This window comes from Bos javanicus, chromosome 2 (genome assembly GCF_032452875.1).
Source record: "Bos javanicus breed banteng chromosome 2, ARS-OSU_banteng_1.0, whole genome shotgun sequence".
Lineage (NCBI taxonomy): Eukaryota > Metazoa > Chordata > Mammalia > Artiodactyla > Bovidae > Bos > Bos javanicus.
The window spans coordinates 63,528,896-63,556,033 of NC_083869.1; the positions used below are offsets into that span (position 1 = coordinate 63,528,896).

Sequence of the window (27,138 nt, forward strand, 5' to 3'; positions counted from 1 at the left end):
CCCAGAAGCTCCTTGAGATTCCTAGAATCTAGCCCCTCAGCATCCCAGGTGGTAAACACTCTCTGCTGCCAAGAGGGTGGGGCTCCCAAGGGAGTGGGTGAGGCTGTTGGCAGCTCACAGATGTTAAAGCCACTTAAGGACCTGGGCTGATTGGTGAAGGCAGGGGTGCCTCCCACTGGCCTGCCCATAGTGGGTACTGCTTCTCTGAACTGAGATCATGCAGGCGACATTGTTTATGGTCCCCTTCCTTTCAATTGGGACCCCCAGGCTCAGATCACTCTGCAGGAGAGTCTGTTATTGCTTTTTAGTATCGATTTAAGGGACTAAGAGAGAAGCTTCCTCTCAAATAGCTCTTGCCAAATTTGCTTTCATAATTATTGAATATCAAGGACTTTATGGTTCCTGGTTTGATTTTTTTTTTTTAAATCTTTTTCAAACCATTTTGACTTCCAAGTCAGGACTGATCTTAGTGGCAATTATCTGCTGGGGTGGTGGGATTTCCTGGACACAGGGCTTGCTACTTACCTTCAAGACCACCCTAGTGACTCCCTCTTTTTATGCTCTAGGGCTCCCTATTAGGAATGTATTTTGCCTTTTTAGAAAATTGCACGATTGTTATTTTATAGGAGAAAAACAATAAACAGATAAAATATTATTTAAATATGACTAACCAGAACAAACTGTGGAAAATTCTTTAAGAGATGGAAATACCAGACCACCTTACATGCCTCCTGAGAAATCTGTATGTAGGTCAAGAAGCAACAGTTAGAACCAGAAAGGGAACAATGAACTGGTTCCAAATTGGGAAAGGAGTATGTCAAGGCTGTATATTGTCACCAGCTTATTTAAATTATATTCAGAGTACATTATGCAAAATGCTGGGCTGGATGAAGCACAAGCTGGAATCAAGATTGCTGGGAGAAATATCAATAACCTCAGATATGCAAATGACACCACCATTGTGGCAGAAAGCAAAGAGGAATTAAAGAGCTTCTTAATGAAAGTGAAAGAGGAGAGTGAAAAAGTTGGCTTAAAATATTCTTTGCAGCCAAAGATGGAGAAGCTCTATACAATCAGCAAAAATAAGACTGGGAGCTGATTGTGTCTCAGATCATGAACTCTTTATTGGCAAATTCAGACTTAAATTGAAGAAAGTAGGGAAAACCACTAGATCATTCAGGTATGACCTAAATAAAATCCCTTATGATTATACAGTGGAAGAGAGAAATAGATTCAAGGGATTAGATCTGATAGACAGAGTCCTTGATGAACTGTGTACGGAGGTTCATGACATTGTGTAGGAGTCAGGGATCAAGATCATCCACAAGAAAAAGAAATGCAAAAAGGAAAAATGGTTTTTTGAGGAGACCTTACTAATAGATGTGAAAAGAAGAGAAGTGAAAGGCAAAGGAGAAAAGGAAAGATATACCCATTTGAACGCAGAGTTTCAAAGAATAGCAAGGAGAGATAAGAAGCCTTCCTCAGTGATCACTGCAAAGAAAGAGAGGAAAACAATAGAATGGGAAAGACTAGAGATCTCTTCAAGAAAATTGGAGATACCAAGGGAACGTTTCATGCAAAGATGGGCACAATAAAGGACAGAAGATATTAAGAAGAGGTGGCAAGAACACACAGAAAAACTGTACAAAAAAGATCTTCACGACCCAGATAATCACAATGGTGTGATCACTCACCTAGAGCCAGACATTCTGGAGTGTGAAGTCGAGTAGGCTTTAGAAATCATCACTACAAACAAAGCTTGTGGAGGTGATGGAACTCCAGTTGAACTATTTCAGATCCTAAAAGATGATGCTGTGAAAGTGCTGCACTCAATATGCCAGCAAATTTGGAAAACTCAGCAATGGCCACAGGACTGGAAAAGGTCAGTTTTCATTCCAATGCTGAAGAAAGGCAATGCCAAAGAATGCTCAAAATACTGCACAATTGCACTCATCTCACACACTAGTAAAGTAATACTCAAAATTCTCCAAGCCAGGCTTCAACAGTACGTGAACAGAGAACTTCCAGATGTTCAAGGTGGATTTAGAAAAGGCAGAGGAACAAGAGGTCAAATTGCCAACATCCGATGGATTATTGAAAAAGCAAGAGAGTTCCAGAAAAACACCTACTTTTGCTTTACTGACTATGCCAAAGCCTTTTACTGGGTGGATCACAACAAACTGTGGAAAATTCCTAGAGATGAGAATATCAGACCACCTGACTTGCCTCCTGAGAAATCTGTATGCAGGTCAAGAAGCAACGGTTAGAACTGGACGTGGAACAAAGGACTGGTTCCAAATTGGGAAAGGAATACATCAAGGCTGCGTATTATCACCCTGCTTATTTAGCTTATATGCAGAGTACATCATGTGAAATGCCAGACTGGATGAAGCTCAAGCTGGAATCAAGATTGCCACAAGGAATATCAATACCTCACATATGCAAATGACACCATCGTTATGGCAGAAAGTGAAGAAGAACTAAAGAGCCTCTTGATGAAAGTGAAAGATGAGAGTGAAAATCTTGGCTTAAAACTCAACATTCAGAAAACTCAGATCATGATATCTGGTCCCACCGCTTCATGGCAAATAGATGTGTAAACAGTGAGAGATTTTATTTTTGGGGGTTCCTAAATCATTGCAGATGGTGACTGTAGCCATGAAATTAAAAGATGCTTGCTCCTTGGAAGATAAGTTATGACCAACTTAGACAGCATATTAAAAAGCAGAGACATTACTTTGCCAACAAAGGTCCATCTAGTCAAAGTTATGGTATTTACAGTAGTCATGTATGGATGGGAGAGTTGGACTATAAAGAAAGCTGAGCGCCAAAGAATTGATGCTTTTGAACTGTGGTGTTGGAGAAGACTCTTGAGAGTCCCTTGGACTGCAAGGAGATCAAACCAGTCAATCCTACAGGAGATCAGTCCTGAATAGCCATTGAAAGGACTGATGCTGAAGCCAAAACTCCAATACTTTGGCCACTTGATGTGAAGAACTGAGTCATTTGAAAAGACCCTGATGCAGGGAAAGATTGAAGGCAGGAGGAGAAGGGGTCGACAGAGGATGAGATGGTTGGATGGCATCACCGACTCTATGGAAATGAGCTTGAGCAAGCTCCAGGAGTTGCTGATGGACAGGGAGGCCTGGTGTGCTGCCCTCCATGGGGTTGCAAAGAGTCGGACACGACTGTGGGACTGAACTGAAAACTCAACATTCAAAATACTAAGATCATGGCATCTGGTCCCATCACTTAATGGCAAATAGTTGAGGAAACAATGGAAATGGTGAGAGACTTTATTTTCTTGGCCTCCAAAATCACTGCAGATGGTGACTGCAGCCATGAAATTAACAGACGCTTGCTCCTTGGAAGAAAAGTTATGACAAAACTAGACAGCATATTAAAAAGCAGAGACAGTACTTGAACAACAAAGTTCCATCTAGTCAAAGGTATGGTTTTTCCAGTACTCATGTATGGATGTGAGAGTTGGACTATAAAGAAAGCTGACTGCCAAAGAATTGATGCTTTTGAACTGTGGTGTTGGAGAAGACTCTTGAGAGTCCCTTGGACTGCAAGGAGATCAAACCAATCAATCCTACAGATCAGTCCTGAATATTCATTGGAGACGCTGTTACTGAAACTGAAGCTCCAAATCTTTGGCCACCTGATGTGAAGCGCCGACTCATTGGAAAAGTCCCTGATGCTGGGAAAGAGTGAAGGCAGGAGGAGAAGAGGTCGACAGAGGATGGATGGTTGGATGGCATCACCGACTCTATGGAAATGAGTTTGAGCAAGCTCCGGGATTTGTTGATGGACAGGGAAGCCTGGTGTGCTGCAGTCCATGGGGTTGTCAACAGTCAGACATGACTGAGCGATTGAACTGACTGAACCAGAAATAACTGTTACTAACATTTTGGGTAGATTGTTTTCCAGACTTCTTTCATGAAAAAATTATTATTTTCGCTCTGTCACCTGCATAGGACAACCTAAAAAATCATATGCATCATTCTTTGTCGGTATATTGGTTTGCAACAGCACTTTCCATGGATGCACGGGTATTTTGTCATGCCTTATATTGTTTAAACAATTCTGTATTGTTTGATTTTCTCAGATTTTTGGTATTGTAATAACTTCTATAATAAACAGCTTTGCACATATGCCTGTATAATTGCCCAATTATATTCTTAGGCAAAATGCCTAGAAGTGAGATTACAGAATTAAAGCATAGCTACTTTTTAACAGCTTTGAGTTGAATTGTATGCTAGAAATTGTGTACCAATTTACTTTCTCCCAAGAGGTATTTGAGTAACTATTTCCCCGAACTCTCCTCAATAGTTAAGATTTGTAAAAAAATTTTGGCCAATTGTTAGGTACATTGGATATATTTACCAGTAAAGGCAATAACCTCCTATCCTCAATTCTAATAAAGCCTTATCCTTTACCACCTCACCATCTAACATGAAAGGCTAAGAACTTGGGGTCTGCAGTCAGAAAGACCATATTTTTATGACCCTGGGTTAGTCACTTAATTCTTACGTTTCAGTTTCCTCAACTCTAAAATGGTGTAATAAAAAAACTTTATATCACTGATTATTGAGTGTTTAAGTGAAGTAATGTAGAAACAGTGCTTACCCATGCTTGACACAACATGTACTTTTAATAAATATCTTTTTAGAGAATCCTCACAAATGTCCCATGGAGGATGCTGGAGGAAGAACCTTGGCTACTTGGCTGCACACACGGAGGAGTAGTGAATGAGGACACATGTCTGCGTGCTGTCTTTCAATGCACGAAGAAGGGTAGGGAAGAGAGAGATTTTATACGGCTTGTTTTTTATTTTGGCCATGCCTTGTGGCATGCAGGATCTTAGTTCCCCAACTAGGGGTTGAACCTGTACCCCCTGCAGTGTAAGTGCAGAATCCTAGCCACTGGACTGCCAGGGAAATCCCTATTACAGCTTCTCTGAAGGAAGTTCTGCCAATCTGATAGGGTCAGATGAATTGATCAAATGTCTTATCTCCCTTCTTGTCACTTCAACTCCAGTATCAGCTCAGGAAGATGATTCCCCCTGAAAACCTTGAATGCAAATGTACGAGTGAGATGACAGCGTCACTAGCGCCCCTGCACAGGAGCTCCTCATAGGAGGACGTCTGTCAGCACTAAGACCAATTTCACAAGACCCTTTTGGGTGACTGCGAATGGACACCCCCTCAGGGTCCAGCCTGAATGTGACATCGGCTCTCCTGGCCTCCACTCCACCATCCCAGCCTCTCCCTTCCCTCTGGCCACCCTGTGAGACCCAAGCAGGTCTGGAACCCTCAACACAACCTCGGAACATTTCTCAGAATCTTTTGATTTGCAGTTTATTCTAGCAACTTTCGTTATCAGACTCAGCCAGTAACAGATGAAAACAAAGAATTGTAAAGCAGAACAGAAGGTATCCAGAAGGAAAAGGGATAGTCGACAAGAAGGCAGAAGAAAGACCACTGACACACTTTGGGACTGAGTCATAGACTGTGTGCACCCAGCTAAGAGGCTGCCCGGAGCCCCTTGGACGGGCTGTCAGTGTGAGCCGACCTGTCAGTGAAGACTCTGTTCTAGCAGGAGTGGGGTGCCTGTTACCCAGGCAGGTGCCTGGTGGTGCGCTTGACTAAGAGGCGCATGGAGCTTAGACTTGCATCCCATGTCTGGCACCGATGAATCAGATTCCTTATGGTGAGGAGATGTCTATCAGGCCCTCTGTGTCTGGTGGACGCCATTTGGAAACCAAACACAATGCCAGGTACATATTAGGCCTTTTGGCTCCCTTTCTCCCAGCCTGAGTTTGTTGAGGGTGGAGTTTGGACCTGGGGCAAGAGGAGCTGGGTTGTATACTGAAAAGTTTTAGTTTCATAGCTGCTCACTTCTATTTCTTAAGATCCGTTGGAAGATGCACCTAAATTTTGGAGATGTTAAAAAGGAAAAACATATGTATCTTAGAATTGATGACATGTATTATTGGTTTGGGAAATTCTTGCCTTTGGGAGATTTAGCCAGCTTGTCAATGTGGTAACATCTCCAGAAGTCCTGGACTAAAGGCACCTGCTTAACTTTGAGTTCTCTTCTCAAAGAGAAGGGTTCCCTTCTCTGAGTCTGTCAGAGAACACTCTCTGTATGGCTCCAATCAGCATTCTTTGGAACTTGCACTTCATGGGACATATCTTAAGTTGCCTTAAGTCACTTAGAAAAGTTTAAAGTTTATTCAGTATACCTTCTTCATTGACCTTAGTTCTATGATATGATACATTTTAGGAAGATTTTTGTTAAACATGCTTAAAGACATGTCAATTTTAGCTACAGATTTGCTTAAGTGCTTCAGGGAGCTTGGGACACTCCTGGCTTGCTCCAGGGGCTGATTTGTATAACGTACTCTAGGTTTGGGGGAAATTGCTGGCCAGGCCTCCCTACATTTAGGTTAAGACTGTTCCCTCCAAAAGGGGTGATACAGAACATGTGGCCATCCCAGGACCACCAAAAGCCAGAAGTACCTTTTGTCCCAGTGTCTTCCCGTAGCTAGTGACTGGTGCTCAGCTGTAAAAAGCCTTGTCTGACAGTGAAACAAACCCTGTAGTGAAATAGCCACATTAGATCACCCTACAGAATCAGGCTTAGGCTGTGATTTTGCCTCAAGTTCCCACCTTGCCAAAGTTTTCTCTTCCCCTTCTTCTTCCCTGATTCACTTGCCAGGTTTTCCTGGTGTCACTTCTCTGATAAAGCACTGGCATGTAAGTTTTGTCTCAGAGTTTGCATCCACGGATCCTAAACCCAGACAGGCCCTAAAAACGTAATACTTCTTAAGCATTTAACACATTCAATTTGCATAAAATTTTCACCAGTGTTTCACTTATTTCTTTTACTAGTTTGCTTTTTGCATCAGACTCCAAATATGATCCACATGTATCAATAGGGAGACTTTTAAAATCCCTTTTAGTCTCTAGGTTCCCTTTATTTTCTTTCCCATTGCAGTTGTTTTAAAAATTTGTTTTGTTTTTGAGAAATGATCCTGTTTTCCTGAGAGTTTTCCACAGACTGGATTTGAGTGCTGGCATTCTCTTGGTCTTATTTAACATTTTCCCCTGTCTTTGCTTTTCCTATTAATTGGAAGTCACCTCTACAAGCGGGATTTGATTCAGATTTTATTTTTGACAAGACTCTTTCTTAAGAAGTAGTGTACTCTTCCATCAGAAGGTATCTAATTTATGGTTGTTCTTCTCTTTGTGATGTTGGTATCATCACAGTTGAATACTGATGCTCTATACTCAGATATATTAATTCTTTGGGGGTTGCCAAATGGTGATATTCAGATTCTAATATCTCTTCTTCATTAGCACAAATATCTTGAGAAACTTTCCTTTATCAACTATTTGGTTATGTTGAAGTATAGTTTGTACAGGGAATTTGAAGAAGAAATATTTGATTTTTATCCTTTAATAGCCTATTTTCAAAGATAATGAGTTGGTCTCCTAGCATGCTTGAAAGTTTTCTTACCTTACTAGATTTCCTTTTGTATCATGATGTGCTCAGGGATTTATCCATAGAGCGTGTTTTTCAATCCACTTTCAGAAGAAAGTGTTATCCTGCTGTATATTTCACTTTATAATTTCCATTTAAAAGCCTTTGAAGTACAACTGGCAGATCTTTTCAGGCTTGTGTGAAGATCTACGTCATTCTTTTCATTGCTACTGAGTGTGACACTATATACATGTCTTAAGGTTTACATTAGAGTGTTCCGTACTAGGCTGAGCCTTTTGTGTGCATTATTTCATATAGTCTTTAAGACACCCTATGATAGAAGTATGTTTTGGATGCAGAAGTGGAGTTCAAGGTCATCTAGCTTTGAAGAGGTAACCTGGGATTTGAGCCCAAATCTGCTTGAATTTGGAAGCCCTCTTCTTGACCACCGAGTCTCCGGCTGGTCCAAGTGAAGATGCTTTTCTTTTCCAAGAGAGTTCTTCACATGACCCCTTCTTTGTCTGAGTCCAATCCTCCTCTGGGTGGAACCTCCAACCTCCTTAGGAATCCTGCTTTAATCAGTTATCCCTCTGGGTACACACATCTGCCTCTCAAGTGGAATCTTTCCCTCAGTAGTAAAACAGGCTCCATCCTAAGAAGACAACCTGCTCACCCCTTGACACTGTGCCCTTTGACACAGCCCACCTCTCTCTCCCACAGCTGCTGTTTATTTGATCAAGTCGGTTGAGAGTAGGGTGGTCTGTGAACTGGCTTTTTGTCTGCTCCCTGAGTGATCTTTGGGCCTTTGTACCTGTCTTGGAGGGACTATCTCAGCCCACCCACTGCAGTTAGCTCAGTCTCTGTAGAAACCCCTACTATTGCTCCTACCTGCACTCCCCTGGCTCAAGCCTGAAGAGCGCGTAAATTTTGGAAAATCAAACATGGCCTTTGCGCTTCTGGCTTGGAGATGTTGGGAAAATTGCAAGAGAAAAATCTTATCTTAAAGAAGAGTATTCTTTTCATAGCCAGGAAATATGTTTCCACAACCTGGATATTCATTCTTTCTTGATGAATTTTTCCTTGATGTGCTCAGCCTTCATTAATATGTCTTTTTCTGTCCAATTATTTACAATTTTCTGCATATTTGGGTTTCCCTGGTGGCTCAGACAGTGAAGAATCTGCCTTCAATGTGGGAGGCCCAGGTTTGATGTCTGGGTTGGGAAGATCCTCTGGAGAAGTAAATGGCTACCCACTCCAGTATTCTTGCCTGGAGAAATTCCATGGACAGAGAAGCCTGGCGGGCTTGTTTGTAGGGTTGCAAAGAGTCAGGCATGACTGAGTGTCTAACACTTTCACTTTTTCACTTTTTTTGCATATTCTGCTTTGCATTGTTAGCCAGGTTAGAATAAACATACTTATAAATCTTTGAGGGCTGGTATGTCTCCTATTCCCTTAAAATTACCTAACCCACTAATTACCCTCCACATGATGGGCACTCAGAGTTGTTGGAAGATGGTTTAATTTATTGTTCTTACCAGCCTTTGGGGAATAAATGAAGTATAACAGACAACCCAGACAAACCAGGCTTTAGAAGTTATCTACTGATTTAAGGGATCAGACTGTGGTGACATTCCTGGGTAATGTCTTGCATGAGCTCCCCCTAAAAGCCTATTTCTGACACCATTATTGTCTGAGATATCTGTTTTAGAATTTTCTGCTATTTCTATGAGCTCTTCAGAGAGCCTCATTGTTCCTACCATAGCTGAATTATGGGGTTTCCTGGTGTCCAATCTTTTTAACATTAAGTAATAGGACTGGGATGGTATTCCTTTTGCCTGGCAAGAATCCCTTATGCTTTTTAAGAATGTATTTTCCTTGAAAGACCACCCTGCACCTGTAATCAGTTCTCATAGTTGGGGTAGGCCTGATTTTCCCTCTTCTTGCCCCAGTTCTGGGTATGTGCAGATCACATGACCCAAGTCAGGCAAATGAAGCTCAATTTTGGGGGCATGACCAAGAAAGACCCTGTCTGCTGGACTTACTAAAGTGGAATTAAGAAGCTTCCACGAAGACAGAGACTTTCTGAGAGAGATGCAAACACACAGTGGAATCAGAGCAATCAAGACAGAGCCAGGACCGATGACACTGTGTGAGCTTCTGGATCCATCCATGCCTGAAGCCTGAATTCTCCCTGCATTGACAACATTGAAACAACCGGTTCCTCATTTTGCTCAAACCAGCCTGTGTACATTTTCCATCACTTTAAACCTAAAGAGCCCAGTGAGCTTAATCGCTCAGTTGTGTCCAACTTTGTGTAACCCCAGTGACTGTAGCCCACAAAGCTCCTCTGTTTATGGGATTCTCCAGGCAAGAATACTGGAGTGGGTAGCCATTCCTTTCTTCAGGGGATCTTCCTCACCCAGAGATCTCACCCAAGTCTCCTGCATTGCAGGCGGACTCTTTGCCATCTGAGCCAACAGGGAAGCCCATAGGGCCCTAACTCATAGCATATCTTCCACATTTAAGTTAGATTGTTAGAAGAGTACAGTGTTTACAGGGGAGGAGCTCTGTTAACTTTGGTTTTTCCCATGGGTTTCCTATTTTCCTAAATGTTTTGACAGTGGTCTAGTGGGGAAAGGGAGCAAATCAAAGCAACAGACTCATGTTGTATGAGAACCTCCTTCTCCATCCAAGGAAGGGGATGTATCACTGGGGTACATCAGTTATAAATATGTTTGGCTTTAGGTAGTAGAAAATTCCAACAGAGACTTAAACCAATAGGCATGTAATTTTGTCATGTAACAAGAATTCTGTAGGTAGGTGGTTGGTGTAGATGAGGAGAGTAATCATGTCTGCCAGTCCTGTGGTGTTTATTGTTCTTCCTTCATACTGTTGCCTCATAGTCATAAAGTGGCTGCTGCCACCCCAGACATCACATGCACATTTAAGACAAAGTGAAGATGGAACAAAGAAGGGTGTTACTACCTCCATGGCTCCCCTTCCATTTGAAAACTGGAAGCTCCCTGAATCTCTGGGAAGATTTCTGTTTTCATCTAATGTTCCAGAACTTAGTAACATGATCAGTCCTACATTCAAGGAAAGCTGAGGGAAAAAAACGTTAAGCTAAATGTATTGATTTATAACCCTTACAATTATACAGTACAAGTGATAAATAGATTCAAGGGGTTAGATCTTATAGACAGAGTGCCTGAAGAACTATGGATGGAGGTTCATGATATTGTACAGGAGGCAGTGATCAAGACTATCCCCAAGAAAAATAAATGCTAAAAGGCAAGATAGTTGTCTGAGGAGGCCTTACAAATAGCTGAGAAAAGAAGAGATGCTAAAGGCAAAGGAGAAAAGGAAAGATATACTCATTTGGTTACAGAGTTCCGAAGAATAGCAAGGAGAGATAAGAGAGCCTTCCTCAGTGATCAGTGCAAAGAAATAGAGGAATACAATAGAATGGGAAAGACTAGAGATCTTGTCAAGAGAATTAGAGATACCAAGGGAATATTTCAGGCAAAGATGGGCACAATAAAGGACAGAAATGGTGTGGACCTAATAGAAGCAGAAGATACTAAGAAGAAGTGACAAGAATACATGGAAGAACTGAGAGGGTAACAGGCAGGAAGGCCAGGGGTCTCCAAATAGAGGAAATAGCCTGCAAGTGTCAGACATTTTTATCTCTCTTAAGCGGCAGGAGGAAACAAACTAGCAATATTGTGTTGCCATAATGACACCCGGCTTCGCCTGAAGTTAACTATTCTCGAGTCTAGAGATAACCAATGCCTTTTTCTTATGGAAATGTTTGTCTTAAGCTATGCTAATGTACTATGCCTTTACCCCAAACTCTGTCTCCAAGTCGGTTCGCCTCTTGGCCCAGAACCTACTTGACAAACCAGTATGGATATTGTTCCCCTAATCTATGTAAATGAAACTATTTGTATGGTGGTCTGCCCTTCTTCAAGATTTAAGTTAATCATTTTATGGCCCAAGATAAACCATTTGGTGCCGAGATTATCCCAAAATGCATCTTATGGGTGAGGGCCTGGTGCCATTCTGAATTTTAAGACATTCCTTTCTTTCATTAACAGACTGCTAGTGACTATATAACATCCAGCTAAAGACTAGCAGGGGGTACTCTTTCTGCCCCCTTCTGATGCCTATGTCAGAAGCTTTCTCTATCTCCTTTATACTTTAATAAAACTTTATTACACAAAAGCTCTGAGCGATCAAGCCTCGTCTCTGGCCCCGGATTGAATTCTTCTCCTCCGGGGGCCAAGAATCCTGGTGTATTCGCGTGATTCAACAACAACCTTTCAGAACTATACAAAAAAAGATCTTCATGACCCAGATAACCACTATGGTGTGATCACTCACCTAGAGCCAGACATTCTGGAGTGTGAAGTCGAATGGGTTAGAAATCACCACTACAAACAAAGCTTGTGGAGATGATGGAATTCCAGTTGAGCTATTTCAAATCCTAAAAGATGATGCTGTGAAAATGCAGCATTCAATATGGCAGCAAATTTGGAAAACTTAGCAGTGGCCACAGGATTAGAAAATGTCAGTTTTCATTCCAATCCCAAAGAAAGGCAATGCCAAAGAATGTTCAAATTACTGCACAATTGCACTTATCTCACACACTAGCAAAGTAATGCTCAAAATTCTTCAAGCCAGGCTTCAACAGTACGTGAAAAGAGAACTTCCAGATGTTCAAAATGGATTTAGAAAAGGCAGAGGAACCAGAGCTCAAATTGCCAACATCTACTGGGTCATCAAAAAAGCAAGACCGTTCCAAAAAAACACCTACTTCTGCTTTATTGACTACGCTAAAGCCTTTAACTGTGTGGATTGCAACAAACTGGAAAATTCTCAAAGAGATGGGAATATCAGACCACCTGACCTGTCTTTTGAGAAATCTGTATGCAGGTCAAGAAGCAACAGTTAGAACTGGACATGGAACAAAGGACTGGTTCCAAATTGGGAAAGGAATACATCAAGGCTTCATATTGTCACCCTGCTTATTTAGCCTATATGCAGAGTATATCATGCGAAATGCCAGGCTGGATGAAGCTCAAGCTGGAATCAAGATTGCCAGGAGGAATATCAATAACCTCAGATATGCAAATGACACCACCCTTATGGCAGAAAGTGAAGAACTAAAGAGCCTCCCATGAATCGCAGCATGCCAGGCCTCCCTGTCCATCACCAACTCCCGGAGTTCACCCAGACTCACGTCCATCGAGTCAATGATGCCATCCAGCCATCTCATCCTCTGTCGTCCCCTTCTCCTCCTGCCCCCAATCCCTCCCAGCATCAGAGTCTTTTCCAATGAGTCAACTCTTCTCATGAGGTGGACAAAGTACTGGAGTTTCAGCTTTAGCATCATTCCTTCCAAAGAAATCTCAGGGCTGATCTCCTTCAGAATGGACTGGCTGGATCTCCTTGCAGTCCAAGGGACTCTCAAGAGTCTTCTCCAACACCACAGTTCAAAAGCATCAATTCTTTGGTGCTCAGCCTTCTTCACAGTCCAACTCTGACATTCATACACGACCACAGGAAAAACCATAGCCTTGACTAGACGAACCTTTGTTGGCAAAGTAATGTCTCTGCTTTTGAATATGCTATCTAGGTTGGTCATAACTTTCCTTCCAAGGAGTAAGCGTCTCTTAACTTCATGGCTGCAGTCACCATCTGTAGTGATTTTGGAGCCCCGAAAAATAAAGTCTGACACTGTTTCCACTGTTTCCCCATCTATTTCCCATAAAGTGATGGGACCAGATGCCATGATCTTCGTTTTCTGAATGTTGAGCTTTAAGCCAACTTTTTCACTCTCCACTTTCACTTTCATCAAGAGGCTTTTTAGTTCCTTTTCACTTTCTGCCATAAGAGTGGTGTCATCTGCATATCTGAGGTAATTGATATTTCTCCCAGCAATCTTGATTCCAGCTTGTGTTTCTTCCAGTCCAGCGTTTCTCATGATGTACTCTGCATATAAGTTAAATAAACAGGGTGACAATATACAGCCTTGATGAACTCCTTTTCCTATTTAGAACCAGTCTGTTGTTCCATGTCCAGTTCTAACTGTTGCTTCCTGACCTGGACACGACTGAGTGACTGATCTGATCTGATCTGATGAAAGTGAAAGATGAGAGTGAAAATCTTGGCTTAAAACTCAACATTCGGAAAACCAAGATCATGGCATCCAGTCCCAACACTTCATGGGAAATAGACTGCAGAAACAATGGAAAGAGTGAGAGACTTTATTTTTGGGGGTTCCTAAATCACTGTAGATGGTGACTGTAGCCATGAAATTAAAAGACACTTGCTCCTTGGAAGAAAAGCTATGAGCAACCTAGACAGCGTATTAAAAAGCAGAGACATTATTTTACCAACAAAGGTCTGTCTAGTCAAAGCTAGTGGTATTTCCAGTAGTCACATATGGTTGTGAAAGTTGGACTATAAAGAAAGTTGAGTGCTGAAGAATTGATGCTTTTGAACTGTGGTGTTGGAGAAGACTCTTGAGAGTCCTTTGGACTGCAAGGAGATCCAACCAGTCAATCCTAAATGAAATGAGTCCTGAATATTCATTGGAAGGACTGATGCTGAAACTGAAACTCTTAATACTTTTGCCACTTGATGCGAAGAACTGACTCATTTGAAAATACCCTGATGCTGGGGAAGATTGAAGGCAGAAAGAGAAGGGGATGACAGAGGATGAGATGGTTAGATGGCATCACCATCTCGATGGACATGAGTAAGCTCGGGGAGTTGTTGGAAAGGGAAGCCTGGCATGCTGCAGCCCATGGGATCGCAAAGAATCGGACATGACTGAGTGACTGAACTGAACTGACCAATGCTTGTGTTTCTTTAAAAGAAGGTGAAGAATGGATCTTAGTTACTTAGCAAACACATGTCTGTTCTCTCTCAACTCCCTTATTGTGACTTCTCTACCAGGAGGCTCCTCAGACTTATTACAGAAAGACTCCAGCAGGTATCCCTTGCCAGGCTGTCAGATCTGAATCCCAGCTAAAAGTCATTCTCATTCCCCTCTATGTTTGATAAAAGTGGATTCATCTGAGAAAATCGAAGGCTAAATTATAAGTACTAGTGTTCTAACTTGCTGTGTAAAAAGGTTATAATAAAAATTCTGCAAACAGTATCATAAAAGACATAAAGTGCCTAATACAGTGTCCAGCATATGGTTGGCACAAAATGAGTATTAATTTCCTTCTCCCTCTCTCTTTCCTGTCAGTGTCCACCTCCTCCCTTTACCCTCTTACGTCAGTAAGAAAGGTCATTGCAACATGCATTGGGCACTTCAGCTTTTTGGTTTATAACCCAGAACACTCAGAACAGGTTTCAAAGAACTTATCAGTCTCCAAGATCAAAGGAAGTAAAGCAATTATCCTTCAATTAAAAATAAATAAAAAATTTAAAAAGACCCAAAGAAGCCACAAATGTCACATACCTTTGTTTTAATTCAATTCACAAGTTGTTCACCCAGAAAACATGAATCTATAGCATACCAGACCCAATTCGTTCTGGTGCTTGCTTCATGGATCTGCTCATTATCCTGTAACGATGTAATCAATACTGCGCACTTGGCATGGAGTAGAGGTTCCACAAGATGCAGAGACACGAGAGGCCATCCAGGTTGCAGCATGACAGAGAGAACTTATCCTAGTGTTTTGCAGCAGAATTGGTTCTGCACAGAGGCAGGAAAGATGGTCTCCTATGTCACACAAGATCAAAGCAAGGACTTCTCCCCTGCCTTTATTTTTCTCTTTTTGCGAGATCCTGTGCTGAAGTAGAAGGACCACCCGAATGACAGTCCCAGTATGAGTTTGAAATTTGGATCCACCACCGACTAACTATATGATCCTAGGCAAATCATTCAGCCCCTCTAATCCTCCATCCTCCCTAGCCAAATGGGCTGTTGTGAAAATTAAAGAAGAAGACTTCCGTGAGAGGATATGGTACATGGTAGGTGCCAATTACTGCCTGTTGCTTCTCCTTCCAAAACAATAAGAGCATCTACTATGAACCAGATATTTTCAATATGTTAGATCATTGATTGTCATTATAAAATGAAGTATGGATAGAATTTCCAGTTACAGATGAGAGAGAGCTCTGAAGTCCTGAAAGTCTAAATAACTTGTCCTAAATCACACACTGGGTACGTGAGGGAGCCAACATTTGTTCCTAGGATGCTTCTATTCCCTATTTTTCTATCCATGCACATACTGCTTATCAGAGAGTCTTTTGACTATTCCTGGCCTAAAATCTTATGACTTTACCTATTACATTTTCATTCTCATAGGGAGTACAGTTTAGACTAAATGGAAATCCTTCATAATGGCATCCCAGGCACCCGAAATTAAGCCACCAACCAAAGTAAACTTGATCTAAAAGACTGAACTCTGAGACTTCAGCACTAACCTATCTAATTTGGATAAGGGCTTCCCTGATAGCTCAGTTGGAAAAGAATCTGCCTGCAATGCAGGAGACCCCAGTTCGATTCCTGGGTTGGGAAGATCCCCTGGAGAAGGGATGCTAAGTCACTTCAGTCGTGTCCGACTCTGTGCGACCCCATAGATGGCAGCCCACCAGGCTCCCCCATCCCTGGGACTCTCCAGGCAAAAACACTGGAGTGGGCTGCCATTTCCTTCTCCAGTGCATGAAAGTGAAAGTGAAAGTGAAGTTGCTTAGTCGTGTCTGACTCCTAGCGACCCCATGGACTGCAGCCTACCAGGCTCCTCCATCCATGGGATTCTCCAGGCAAGAGTACTGGAGTGGGGTGCCATTGCCTTCTCCGGAGAAGGGATAGACTACCCAATATAGTATTCTTGGTCTTCCCTTGTGGCTTAGCTGGTAAAGAATCTTCCTGCAATGCAGAAGACCTGGGTTCGATCCCTGGGTTGGGAAGATCCCCTGGAGAAGGGAAAGGTACCCACTCCAGTATTCTGGCCTGGAGAATTCCATGGACTGGATAGTCCATGGGGTCACAAAGAGTCAGACACTACTGAGCGACTTTAAAAAAAAAATTTGGATAAGCCCCCTTTCAAGACTCAAAACCCTAGTAAACCCACAGAGCTGAAAGCGAATGAGTGTTTCTAGAATCTGTCAGGGCAGAGTGATGTAGAAGGGCACTTTTACCCTAGTATGTGATTTGACTGACACTGGACCATACTAGCTTGAGATTTTCCCCCAAGAGAATTGGGTGAAAGCCACTTTATTATATGTGCATATTTCTATTTTCTTTTCTTTTCTTTTTAAACTTTACATAATTGTATTAGTTAACAAACCATACCACATTACAGAAAAGCATCTATACCTTGTTTTTTTCACTAAACAGTACATCTTGGAGATGTTTTATATCAATGCATGTAAATCTATCTCACTTGCTTTAACAATTTTATAGTATTCTATTGTATGGAAGAACCATATTTTATTAGATGTTTAAGAATACATTTGAATCAGTTCTAATGAGGTGGATGAAACTGGAGCCTATTATACAGAGTGAAGTAAGCCAGAAAGAAAAACACTAATACAGTATACTAACGCATATATATGGAATTTAGAAAGATGGTAACGATAACCCTGTATGCGAGACAGCAAAAGAGACACAGATGTATAGAACAGTCTTTTGGACTCTGTGGGAGAGGGAGAGGGTGGCATCATTTGGGAGAATGGCATTGAAACATGTATAATATCATATATGAAATGAATAGCCAGTCCAGGTTCGATGCAGGATACAGGATGCTTGGGGCTGGTGCACTGGGATGACCCAGAGGGATGGTATGGGGAGGGAGGTGGGAGAGGGGTTCAGAATGGGGAACACGTGTACACCCGTGGCAGATTCATGTTGAAGTATGGCAAAACCAATACGATATTGTAAAGTAATTAGCCTCCAATTAAAATAAATAAATTTAAATTAAAAAAAGATATTTTCTATGTTTTGCTATTACACAATACTTGTAGTAAAAAAAAAAGAAAAAGATGCTGCTGGACACTATGGCAAACCCTCTCTGCCCAGAGATGGATCATGAGGATTTACGAGCTCCCCTGTCCCCTCAGGCCTTTCTGGGAGGTCCATTCCTCTTTTCTCTTGTAGATCCTGGCACAAGGCTATCCTCCTTTATGAAATCCCAGCAGAGAAGGGCAGCATTTTTCTTTATCTCCCATCTGTTGCCTTCCAAACAGTACAGAGTCCCTATTGATTTTTTTATGCCACAGGGAAACAGCAAAGTGTGAATAAAAAGATGAACTACTTGATAAATTATGTAATGTTAGGAAAATTCACGAAGCTATGATGGGCATTATCCTTGCAGACGTGTAAATGTTGCTGGTCTCAGTTCTCCAGTCCCCTTGCCAGCCATACTCTCATCTCCTCCTTGGGAATATCCAGCTTGGTTTACATTCTGTTTATCCTCTGCCTTCTCCTCTTCTCTGGAAGAGTAATTTTCAACTTCACCGACATCATTCCAGGTCTGGCATCCAATAAACCTGCTTTGAATCTTAGCTCTACCCCTTGTCTGACTTTGGATATTTCATCCCTCTGAGACTCAGTCTCCCCCTTCTCCAGTGGCATCTCCTCATGGTGTTGTTATTAAGATTAGATAGGAACACACAGGGCTTCCCAGGTGGCGCTAGTGGTAAAAAACCTGCCTGCCAATGCAGGAGATGTAAGAGACCCACGTTCAATCTCTGGGTCAGGAAGATTCCCCTGGAGGAGGGCACAGCAGCCCACTCCAGTAATCTTGCCTGGAGAATCCCATTGACAGAGGAGCCTGGCGGGCTATGGTCTATAGGGTAGCACAGAGTCGGACATGACTGAAGCGACTTAGCAGCAGCAGGAACATACAAGAATGTGCTAAGCCCAGTGCTAGCACATGGTAAACAATTAATAAGTGTTAACCAGTCATAAGAATCATTATCCTGTAAGAAAATCCAAATGAAGTCTTCATTTTGGTTTTTTTCCCCATTGGATTTTTTTCCTCTTCTGGGGAACTACAATAACAACAAAAAAAGAACTGGCCAACCCAGACGCCAGAGTTCAGAATCAATCATTGTTCTGTATCTTTGTGACAAGGGGAAAGAATCATATTTAAAAAGATAAGTCATTCCATTCATGGAAGAAACACACACCAGTCATAGATGGAATGATTGGAGGACTAAAAGAGAGTCTGTGAAGAGACTGAGGACATAATATATTGCCACGATGTCGTTGGGTAAATTTTTTTTTTTTTAAGGAAGTCAGTAGACAATGGAGTGAAAGATTTGTCTGGATTTTTTCCTCTGCTTTTCCTCTTTGATCTGAGATCAACTGGGTTGTTCTTTGAAGAGCTGGTTTCCGAGGCTTCTGATGAGTTGCAGGTGGCTTTCCAAACCATCATGTGATCATTCATCAATCTCCATGATTGCCAACACCCAGGTGGAAGTTTTGAAATCTTTTTGGCTGATTTATGTATGCAAAATATGACAGGTACATTTTAGGCCTTTATTTAGGGTCAAAGGATGGCCCTGCCTGCTTTAAGCATGAACCCACACAGATAGCTATCAAAACATTCAGGGTTGCTAATGGGGACGGTGTCTGCAGACCACTCCAGAGGTCACTCAAACACTGTGAATCATTAACAAATGAACAACTGTAATCTCTACATAAAGTGACTGTGTGGGTAGAGGCAAAAAAGCATATATTCTCAAAATTTTCCTGGTGAGTGGGATGTTATTTTTGTGATTCTTGTAAACCACTCAGAGCATGATTTTCCCCCATATTTGTCATACATGTTAGTAGGAAAGAATCAAGGAAAATCAGTGAAATAACTTTTATTATTTTGTGGAAATCTTAAGTACTATCTGAATTTGCTAACACATGAATTCTTGCCTTGATATTTCTTAGGAAAATCTTTTGGATGAATAATTCAGTAACTTAAAATGTTTACTTTGAGATTTTTCAGATTAAAATTGCCTTCATAATTTCCCAATTCAAAATCCCCATAGTCTTTGAGCCCAAACTGATAGTTATGGGGTTTCCGTCACCTGCTAAGTGGTTTTTTTTTTTGATCAGCGCATCCAACAGAACTTTCTCTGGTGATGTAAAAGTTCACTCTCTATGTTGTGTAATAATTTGCAACTAGCCAGTAGAACTGAATTTTTGGTTTAACTTTAATTATTAAAATTTTAATTTCAGTAGAATATATGACTGGTCCCTTCTTTATTTGACAGAGCAGGGTCGGAGCATTCTGAGAGGGATGTCAGGGGACCTGCGTTTTCTGAGCCTGACTGAGGTCAAGGAGAAGAGCCTCATGGCCTCTCTGGGTCAGGAAAGAGAGGCAGCATTGCAATGTGTCCTCTGGTTCCCATCTCTCCAGCCCCACTCAAGTCTCCCCTGAAAGCCCTAGCAAGATGCTCCTCCTTTTGGTACCTTGTAAATCACCATCTCTGCCCCTCTCTTGGTCCTCTGTGAGGCTACTTTGTGTAACAAGGTTTCGTCCTGTAGGTCAACCCTCTGTGTCCCCCAAGACTGTAAGAGCACTGAAAGTCCTATCCCAGCATAGGGAGAAGAACTAATCCAGGCAAAAACTAAGCAGTAAGACCACAGGCCAGGGCTTGTGAAATTCATCCCAAACTCACCTTGACCTGCTTTGCAACCTCCCCCTCCCCACACCACCCTTATTTTCCCTTGCTTTTCAGAAACTCATTTTTCCCCCCCTCTCCATCATCCTCTTTCTCCTATTAATGTCTTCTGGCTTTGACCCTCCCACTTGGTTCCCACCCTAGCACCTCTCTCTAGTTTCCAGCACCTTGTGAATTTTCCACTGTGTTTCCTGGTACCTGACCTCTTTGGATGAACACAGGTGTCCTCCTGAGGTTAGAGCCAGGGCAGATCCTGCCAAAGGTGCCTGGGGTTCTGGGGTTGTCTGCCTCCTTCTTTAGTTATCACGCTAATGCTTAGTCGCTAAGTCTGTCTGACTCTTTGTAACCCTATTGACTGTAGCTTGCCAGGCTCCTCTGTCCATGGAATTCTCCAGGCAAGAATACTGGAGTGGGTTGCCATTTCCTTCTCTGGAGGATCTTCCTGATCCAGGGATCGGACCACATCTCTTTTATGTCTCCTGTCTTTTGCATTGGCTTGTGGATTCTTAACCACTAGCACCACCTGGGAAGCCCCTTCCATTAGGTATGCTGTTGTTCAGTCGCTCAGTCATGCCCAACTCTTTGTGACCCCATGGACTGCAGCACACCAGGCTTCCCTATCTTTCACCATCTCCCAGAGTTTGCTCAAACTCATATCCATTGAGTCAGTGACGCCATCCAACCATCTGGTCCTCTATTGTCCCCTTCTCCTCCTGCCTTCAATCTTTCCCAGAATCAGTATCTTTTCTAATGAGTTAGCTCTTTGCATCAGGTGGCCAAAGTATTGGAATTTCAGCTTCAGCATCAGTCCTTCCAATGAATATTCAGAGTTGATTTCCTTAATAATTGATTGGTTTGATGTCCTTGCAATCCAAGGGACTCTGAGTGTCCAACAGCATAGTTTAAAAGCATCAGTTCTTCATCATTCAGCCATCTTTATGTCCAACTCTCACATCCACACATGACTACTGGAAAAACCATAGCTTTGACTAGACAGACCTTTGCTAGCAAAATAACATCTCTGCTTTTTAATATGCTGTCTAGGTTTGTCATAGCTTTTCTTCCAAGGAGTAAGCATCTTTAAATTTCATGACTCCCGTCACCACCATCTGCAGTGATTTTGGAATCCAAGAAAATAAAGTCTGTCACTGTTTCCATTGTTTCCCCATTCATTAGGCATAGGGGCCTAAAAATACTTGTTGAGAACTTAAAAAACAAAAGTCTTTTTTTAAAAAAACATTTCTGTTTTGTTTTGAATTGCTTCTCAGTGGTAAAATACGTGCAATTGCTTTCAAAAAGCAAAACCAAAATGGGGGCCATAAGGGGGGATCTAACCACCCAGTTCGATTTCTCCTCTTCGTTATTACTGACCTGCAGCGGGTTCATAAGCCATCATGTGTCTGTTTCCAGCAGTACTGTGGGGTGTTGTGGGAAAGGTAAGCCGCAAGTAGGATAAGGGTCCCATTCATGTATCTTCAGTGTACGAGCAGGATAGCCCCAAAGGAATGAGATTTTCCCCTGTGAAGGGGTGGGGAGGATTTCACAGAGATGAGAGGGGCAGTGTTGCCTGGTTGGAAGGGTGAGTGTATCCTCGGGCTGTAGTTTGTTAGACATGTGACCAGATGGTAAATGCTTTGGACATAAATGGAAAAGTGCTATCATAGGCTTCCCAGGGCAATTTTTAATCAGGAGAAAATTTTTCTAAAATTTAGGCAGCATTTAATCCCTCTGTTGAGTGAGATGCCCATCTTGTAAGGCACTAGATAGTTTTATATAAAATATATGCACACAGAGACACACACATAGATGCATGTACTCATAAAGAGCTCTAGTGGAGACATGGATGACTCATCACACTCAGCGGTGCAGAAAAATGTGTTTTCCTTAATCTGCCTGTTACTGACATGATTTTCCTATGAGGCCCCTTCCTATGGGAGGGAGTAGCCCAGAAGGTACTTAATTTAGTCTAATCTGGCAGTCTTAGTCTGAGCCTATAGTTTGAATAGACTCTCCAGGTAATTTTGTTTCTTTGGGGGTAAATTTTGCCTTTCCTTTTCTGCCCCTCCCCACCTTCTTTCTTTCCCTTCCTTGGACAGATGGGGAGAGGGGTGTGGCTTAGGTGACCTGAGCAGTGGAGGGAAAATGGGGACTCTTGCATACACAGGGCATCTTCTGGGCGCTCCCTGAGTTCTTGTACAATGAGGCAGGACTGGCACGTGTGGGACTGGTACCACTGACCTGGCACTGATGAAATTGTCCAGATGGTCTGATGGGCTGGTATTTATGCTGCAGACATTAGCTTCCACATTTCACATCCAATTTCAAAGTTCCAAACTATCTTGAAGGTCCCTAGCCTTCTGCTGGGCCATATGGCCTTTAAGCATTTCCAAGACCCCAATTAGGGCCTTTCAGACCCTACCTGTCACACCAGGGGGACATACAAAGCCAACTCCTGCTGCTAGTGCTGGGACAGCCCATCCAACAATGGTCCGAGGGGCTGCTTGGAGGTGTCTTGATTACCTTGGGCTTCCATAACAGGATTCCTCATACTGAGTGGCTTAAATATCAGGAATTTATTTCTGGAGGCTGGAAGTCCAAGATGAAGGAGCTGGTAGGGTTGGTTTCTGGTGAGACCTTTCTTCTTGGCTTGCAGATGGCCACCTTCTCACTGCATCCACATATGACATCTTTTCTGTGTGTGTACCTCCCTAAGGTCTCTTCCTCTTCTTTAAGGACACTGGGAATAACTTTAATCACATCCTTAAAATTCCTAATTCTAAAGAGTGTCCCATGGAGGTTAGGGCTTAACATATGTATTTATGGGGAGGACACATGTTAGACCATTCAGGGGACATCTTCTGGATGCTTCTTCCACTGTACCTGTGGGAGCTGCCACTGGCTGTCAGGTCTTGTTCCCTGCCTCCTCCGTACTCATCTGGATGCTTCTAGACTACCTGTGCTTTCCAGAAATGTACCAAAAATGAAGACTTCACAATCCTTGTCTCTACCCCTCTTCCTTCCCACAACTCCTGAAGAAATTCTGTTGTCTGGGTCTTCCCATCTTCATGCCTGATAGGTTGAAAGCATCTTAGATGTGACTTTCTTTCTAAATAATGCTGGGTTTTCCAACTACTTGTCAAAACAACATCCATTGTGATTTTGCTCTGCTTGGGAGCTAATCCCACCCTGAAACACTGATTGAGACCCACGGTCTCAAAGCCCCAGGGACAAAGAGGGTCACAGAGTGAGAAATATCTCTGAAAATGCCTTAAAAACTTCACATACCTACAGTATATGTTTATGCAAAAACACAGAGGTACCGTTGATGCTCTATCTTTTGCTTCTCTCAAATTCAATGGAATTATTTATGTAAATATTAATCACTGTCAGTATATATCAATGATTAGTGGTATTTTAGTTATATTTAATATTAATATAGTTAATAATTTAAGAATGTCATTCATATCCATGGATGGACTAGGGGGTATAATGCTTAGTGAAACAAGTCAGACAGAGAAAGACAAATCCTTTCACATAATGTGGAATCTAGAAAATTTAAAAAGACAAGAGTCATTATAACAAAACAGAAATAGACTCACAGATGCAGAGCAAAAACTCATGGTTATAGAAGAAAGCAGGGTGGGGGAGGGACAAAATAGGGAAAGGGGATTAAGAGGTACAAACTGTTAGGATAAAATCAGTAAGTGACAAGGTTTTCGTGTACAATACAGGGAATATAGTCAATAGTTTATAATAACGGTGTGGGGTTAAGTCTATAAAAATATAGAATTGCTATGTTACATACCTGAAAGTAATATAATTTTGTAAGTTAGCTACACTTCAATTAAAACAAAAAAGAATGTCATGTTCTGGAAGTATAATATTCCAAATCCCTAGCAATGGGGTGGCCTAAACGAATTTGTTCCAGTCATGTCTGACTCTTCGACATTCCATAGACTGTAGCCCGCCAGATTCCTCTGTCCACGGGATTTCCCCAGGCAAGAATACTGGAGTGGGTTGCCATTTCCTTCTCCAGGGGATCTTCCTGACCCAACAAAGGAATTTGTTACATTTGCTTTTAGCCCTCACTGTCTGTCAGCCTCCTTGAAGTAAACTGGGCCATGGTAGGCAGGCATCTTTCAAGGTTCTGATGTGTGAGAACGTGAGGTCTCAGGAGAACACAGCATCTCATACTGTCAGCCTTCAGGGCTCCCCTGCCTCTACTGATGCTGTTCTCATGCCCAGACCCACTGATGCTTCCACCTCTAGATCTGACATTAAAAAAAAAAAAAAAGGTTGTGTCTTAAATGGTACCATGTGTTGTATGAAAAGAGAGAAGGTTAGCACTCCCCTTGACAAGGATGGAAGAAACTCTGGAGCCTGACAGCATGCATATGGTCAAGGCATTGCCACCTACTTCATGGCATCTAACCATGGGGCTTTCCTGATGGCTCAGCAGGTAAAGAATCTGCCTGCAGTGCAGGAGACATAAGAGATGCAATTTCCATCCCTGGGTTGAGAAGATCTGGAGAAGGAAATGGCAACCCACTCCAGTATTCTTGCTTCAGAAATCCCATGAACAGAGAAGTCTGGTGGGCTACAGGCCAAAGGGTTGTAAAGAGTTGGACACTGCTCTACAAATTTCACCTGGCCTCCATCCCCCATCGTCCCACCCTACCCCAAATAGGTAACCATTTTTATTGTTTTGTAGTGTGGGGGTGTGGTAGGGTGAGAGGGAGGAGTGGGGTGGGGGTGGGAGGATTTGAAAAGCAAAAGAAGAAAATACAAATATAGATTTCTGTCTTCCTTACTTTCACATTGAAAAGGTAATATACTATACTGACTGTTCCGTACACTGCTTTTTTTTACTTTCATTTTTTGAGAAAAATTTCCATGTTAGTATATAGAAAGCACCACGTTTTGCTTCTTTTTAAAAGAAATCCTTTCAGAGTATGCAGTCTTAACGTACAGTGATGAGAAACTATTATTTTATGATCTTTTCATTAAAAGCTTGACTGAAAAAAAAATTAATAAAAGTTGCCCAGGGACTTCCCTGGCAGTTCAGTGCTTAAGAATCTGCCTTCTAACGCAGGGGACACAGATTCAACCCCTGGTCCAGGAACCAAGATCCCACGTGCCCTGGGGCAACTAAACCTGCATGACTCAAATACTGAGTCCTTGTGCTCAGGAGCTCCAGAGTCACCATTGCAGCCACGCGTTCCAGGAAACAAACTCAGTAAGACGGACAATGCAGATAGTGGAGTGCAGTTTATTACACCAGTGGGCCCAAGGCAGAGTCTCCTCTTAGCCAAGGACCCCGACCAGTTTTTGTGAAAACCTTATATACCCTAAGTGCACATGCCCAAACCCACCTCCCCAAATTCCCTGAAACTAGTCTGAACAAAGGAAAAGAAAGATACGGTCAAAGTTAACCTGTGATTCATATGCCTTAGGCCTAGGTAGTAAACAGTGGACAATTATCAATAGGCCTGTGGTCATACCCCAATAAGCATAGCAGAATTTATGATTCTATTTGGTTACTCAGACAATTAGGGTATTCTCTTAGGCAAGGGAGAGTCTAGGTATGAGCCCTGGGGCTCTTCCATGGCGGGGTGCGGGGGGGGGGCCCAGGGGGGGTGAGGTGGGGGATGGGAGTGAGGTGGGGGGGTGGGGAGATGGGGTGGGGGGTGGGGTGGGGTCTGGTTTTCCAGTTGGTTTGTCGTTTCCATAGATACCAGGTATACAGCTCAAAGTCCACAGTCCGGCCCAAGATGGAGTCCTGCTTTCAAGATGGAGCCTGTTCTGTTTCCTCCATCACAACTAGAGAAGCCCCTGGGTGCCACAACGAAGACCCAACACAGAAAAAAAAAAAAAAAAGTGGTTGCCCAGTATTCCATTCTTTGGTTGTTTAAACCATTTAACTAGTCATTAGCTATTTAAATGATTTAACTGTAAACTATTTAACTAGTCTTCTCTTAAGAAACACTGAATTATTTCCAGTCTTTGATATAAGCAAAACTGCACTGAATAAACTCATATACATGTCGTCTTGTACCCATCTTGCAGGTGTGTCTATAAGATAAATTCCAAGAAGTAGGATTGATGGGGCAAGTCTATGTTCTTTAGTGGACTTGCTAGCTATGAACAAGTTGCTGTTTTCTGAGACTGTTTCCAGGTGGTTCAGTGGTAAAGAATCCACCAGCAATGCAGGAGACGTGGGTTCAATCCCTGGGTTGGGAAGATCCCCTGGAGAAGGAAATGACAACCCACTCTAGTATTCTTGCCTGGAGAATCCCCATGGACAGAGGAGCCTGACGGGCTATAGTCCATGGGGTCACAAAGAAAGAGTCAGACAAAACTGAGCACGCACGCATGCACAAGGCTGTACCAATGTGTGCACAGTAGTGTACTATGACCACTGAGAGGCAGACTTGATTCAATCATGTGTTTCTTAAATATCTTGGATTATGAATCTTCAGTGTGACAGGCAGTGTTTAACTGCAGTAAATTACAGTTGGCACCTCTGGCTTACCTTAGTGTCTCACTTCTCAGTAATGTCCCAGCATTTTCGTGTCCTTGGGCCAGGACCCGCTACCAGACTGGACACAGGGTGCTTGCTCTCATGCAGGCCTGGTTTCCCCAAGATGCTGCTTAATTTTATTGGCTTGAAATAACTTTTTCAGAATAATGCTCTCTTCTATAAAGTCTTGACTGCTTTTAAGGTCATCAGATTGTTACTAAACACAACTTGGATCTGCTCGCCCACAAACAGTAAGGTCACTCTACTGACACCAGGTTGTGGTAAGGGCAAGTGCAGCATTTACGGCGGGCACCAAGCTGGAGCCTAGAGCAGTTAGTGCTTAAAAGGCCTGAACTCCCTGAAAGCTTTCGGGGAAATGTTTATAAAGACATAGTGAGGGAAGGGAGTTGTGGGGTGTGGGATCCACTCACAAATATTCTTCTGATTGGTTGGTGGTGAGGTAATTGGGAGTCAACATC

General features: G+C 42.4%; 1 non-coding gene across 1 annotated transcript; it reads left to right on the top strand.

Annotated features, from left to right (window-relative positions):
• The first annotated feature begins 24,456 nt into the window (after positions 1-24,456).
• On the top strand, positions 24,457-24,582 carry LOC133236321 (U6atac minor spliceosomal RNA). Its single transcript, XR_009732840.1, has one exon. It is a non-coding gene; the product is annotated as a U6atac minor spliceosomal RNA (small nuclear RNA).
• Positions 24,583-27,138: the final 2,556 nt, after the last annotated feature.